Source organism: Myotis lucifugus, unplaced genomic scaffold (genome assembly GCF_000147115.1).
Source record: "Myotis lucifugus unplaced genomic scaffold, Myoluc2.0 scaffold_97, whole genome shotgun sequence".
NCBI lineage: Eukaryota > Metazoa > Chordata > Mammalia > Chiroptera > Vespertilionidae > Myotis > Myotis lucifugus.
This window is the reverse complement of record NW_005871145.1, coordinates 4,406,737-4,410,775: the sequence shown is the minus strand read 5'-3', so window position 1 is coordinate 4,410,775 and position 4,039 is coordinate 4,406,737.

The window sequence follows — 4,039 nt, the reverse complement described above, 5'->3', positions numbered from 1 at the left end:
TGAGTGTGACAGGGGGTAAGCGCCCCAAACCCCTGATTCGCCCCTCTCTCTGAGTTGACAGGGGGGGAGAGCCCTCAAACCCCCTGATTCGGCCCTGCCCTGTGCCTGACAGGGTAGGGAGCCCCAACCCCCTGATCGGGCCCTGCTCTGTGAGTGACAAGGGGCAGCGCCCCAACCCCCTGATCGGCCCTGCTCTGTGCGTGACAGGGGGTTGCGCCGCAACCTCCCCATCGACCCTGCCTTGAGTGTGACAGGGGGCGGTGCCCCAACCCCCCAATCGGCCCTACCCTGAGCGTGACTGAGGGTGGCATCGCAACCTCCCGATCCGCCCTGCTCTGTGCATGAGGGGGTGGCGCCCCAACTCCCAAATCAGCCCTGCTCTGAGCCTGACCAGGGGCTGCACCTAGGGATTGGGCGTGCCCTCTGCCACCCGGGAGCAGGCCTAAGCCAGCAAGTCGTTATCTCCCAAGGGGTCCCAGACTGCGAGAGGGCACAGGCCGGGCTGGGGGACCCCCCTCCCCGCCCCCCCCCGAGTGCACACATTTTTGTGCACCGGGCCTCTAGTTACACTTAATAAATTATTGAATGAATGAATGAATGAATGAATAAACACATCCTAGGACAGTGGTTAAGACAGTGGCTTGGGCTTCAGCATCAGGTCCCCTACATTAAAATCCCAGCCATACACTTGCTGTGTTACCTTGAGCAAGTTACTTGACCACTCGGTATCTTGGTCTCTTCATCTATAAGATGAGAATCCTCTCCTTACCTATTCCATGGGATTGCAGGGAGGATCAAATGAGATAATGCATAGAAAGATGCTAACTTCCTGCCAACTATTAAGTGTGAGTTATGGAATAGGTTAAATAACTTGATACCTTTGCCTCAAACACAGTAAACACTCAGCAAATGGTGGGACTGTCCTTTCTTTTACCCCCAAGATCAAGGCTGTGGAGAGAGTTTCAGTTCTGAGCAAGGCACTAGTCAGCTGTGTGACCTTGGACACGTCAGTTAACCCCCCTGCACCCCCACTGCTGCTCTGAAAGAGGAAATAATTCTTCCTCCTCGCAGAGCTGCTGTGAAGCCAAACAGAGTCATGTGTGGCCGAGCCCTGGAAGGTGCAGCCCACGGCCCACAGCCCTTGTTCAGGACCCGCTGAGGGCCGTGGGCTGTGCTCGGGGAGCAGACTCCAGAGGCCAGCAGGCGACCTGTCGGCTGTGTGGCCTTAGCCAACCAGCTTCCTCTGGGCTCTGCGCCTCAGTCTCCTCATCAAACAAATGGGGGCAATGACAGTCACTTCAGAGTGTGACTGTGATGATTAGATGTCACGAGTATGGTTTCCTGCACAAGATGACACTCATCCCATTGTAGACAGTGTTTTTTCTGCCTTGCAGGGCCTGATGCAAGCAAAATGTACCACATTTTGAACTCAAGTGCAAATGCCAATCAGATATGTCCATCCTTATCTGGTGTGCCACAAAGATTTAAAGCTCTGGTCTAGAGGGGATGTGAACTAAACCCAGGTTTCCTCACTGTCAGCCCAAACCTCCTTTCTACAGCCGATCTGCTTCATGACCTTGGCCAAGTCGCACCCTCTCTGGGCCTTAGTCTTCCTCTCTCTGGAAAGAGATCATAATCCTTGGCCACTGTGGTGATTAGCTTTATGTTCTACTTGGCTGGGCCAACGTGCACGGATATGTGGTCCAACATTACTCTGGATGGTTCTGGGGGGGTGTTTCTGGATGAGATTAACATTTAAATCCGTGGAACTGAGTGAAGCTGATTGCCCTCCATAATAACGTGGCCGGGGCAGTCAGATGAGGACCCGGATAGAACGCAAGTCTGACCTCGCCCAGAGCAGACGGCCTTCAGACTTGAACTGCAACACAGGCTCCTCTGGGTCTCCAGTCTGCTAGCCCACCCTGCAGATTTCGGACTTGTCAGCCTCCATAAAATAAATATATATATATATCTTTTTCTGGCTATTTAGCTCAGTGGATAGAGTGTCTACTGAAAGGTCCCAAGTTCGAATCCGGTCAAAGGCACATACCTTGGTTACTGGTCCCAGTCAGAGCATGTGTGGGAGGCAACCAATTGATGTGTCTCTCACATTGATGTTTCTCTCTGTATCTCTCCCTCTTCCTTCCACTCTCTCTAAAAATCAATGGGAAAATATCCTCGGGTGAGGATTAACAACAACAAAAATCTCTCTCTCCAGGTATATGTATTTATATATGTATATGTGTATGTATACACTTTCTATATACTTTTATCTACATTCTACATATGTATGTGTGTGCTTGTGCATGTATGTGTGTGTTCTATTGGTCCTGTTTCTTTGGCCAACCCTGACTAACTCACCCACTCTCCCCCAGGGCCCCAGAAAAGCCAGTGAGGAGCCAAGTACCTCCACGTGCTGACAGATCCAGGTGTCCAGTGAGCCATCACCCCGAATACACGGGCCCAGAGGTTGTCGAGTCCTCTTGAGCTTCAGGCAAAGGGGCACTACAGAGGGGTGGGGGGAGCTTTGACAACCCTTTTCTCAGCCTCCTGGAGCCTGGAGGGGCCTGCGGTGCCACCAGGAGCAAGGAGTGGAGGTCACCAGGCTTCGGGCTGACCCCATCCCTCTTAGGGCGGCCTCACCGCACTGCACAGACTGGCTACAGAGCAGGGGTTTCTTCTCTCGCTGCTCTGTGGGCCAGCAGGGCAGCAGGTGCTGGCAGGTTGGCTCCTTCCAGAGGCTCTGAGGGGACCATGCTCCCGGCTCTGTCCCAGCTTCTGGTGGTGGCAGGCGATCCTTTGCTTGTAACTGCATCACTCCAGTCTGCCCGTGTCTTCCCATGGCGTTCTCCCTGCCTGCGTCTCTCCCCCACTTCTTAAAAGGACGCCAGTTAGATTGCATTTAGGGTCCACCCTAACCCAGTGTGACCTCATCTTAACTAATTACACCTACCAAGACCCTATTTCCAAAAAAAGCTCACATTCTGAGGTTCTGGGCTGGCGTGAATGTGAAGGGGACACTATTTAACCCAGTACACCTGTGTTGGCAGTTCGGGGGCAATCCAAGCCCAGGGCAAATGGAGAGCCATCCTTCACTGTCGACAGCTCCATTTATCCCGCGCTCCTTCCGGGCTGGCCTGTGGACCGCCGGCTTTTTACAATGCAGCCCGCACTGCCGTGCGGCCGGAGGAGCAACATTCCCCTCTTCTGGTGTGCACGGGATTTTATTTTATTTTATTTTTTGTAAAATGTCATTAGTAATCCAACTCCAATCAATAACATTTGCAAATATGGCCATTCAAACAAGGCCACAAGAAAGACACCGCAGCCCAGATGTCAGGGGTAGAAACGCCCAGCTGGGTGGATGCAGGCCCTCAGGCAAGCCCACCTGCCCACCTGCCGCTGACCCTGGGCTTTCAAAGGGGAGGGGGAGGAACTAATGCAGTGGTTCTCAACCTTCTGGCCCTTTAAATACAGTTCCTCATGTTGTGACCCAACCATAAAATTATTTTCGTTGCTACTTCATAACTGTGATGTTGCTACTGTTATGAATCGTAATGTAAATATCTGATATGCAGGATGGTCTTAGGCGACCCCTGTGAAAGGGTCGTTTGACCGCCAACGGGGTCGTGACCCACAGGTTGAGAACCGCTGAACTAATGGAATGTTCCCAGTGGAAAGTGCAGAGTGGAGAGGTGGGCCTGGGATAATAGGAAACGTTTCACACCTGGAGATCAGACACCTGCAGGGCTGGGAAAGGAACAAATTAAGACTCTACCTCCTCTTGCCCCGCCCAGCAAGGCCTGACCGCCCAGCTCAGATCCTCTGGAGTCCTGAGGGAGGGGAGGGGAGGGGAGCTGGAGTGCAGTGGAGAGCTGGGCTTCAGTGAGCTTCACTTTCCAATAGCCAGTCCCATGACACTGTTTCCCGAGGATCAGTCTGGAGGGCTAGGAGGTTACCTCCTTCCTGGGCTGTGGTAACGGTGGCGAATGGGTCTGGGTGTGAAAGCCCCAGCATCCCTGCCTCAGGGCGTGACCTG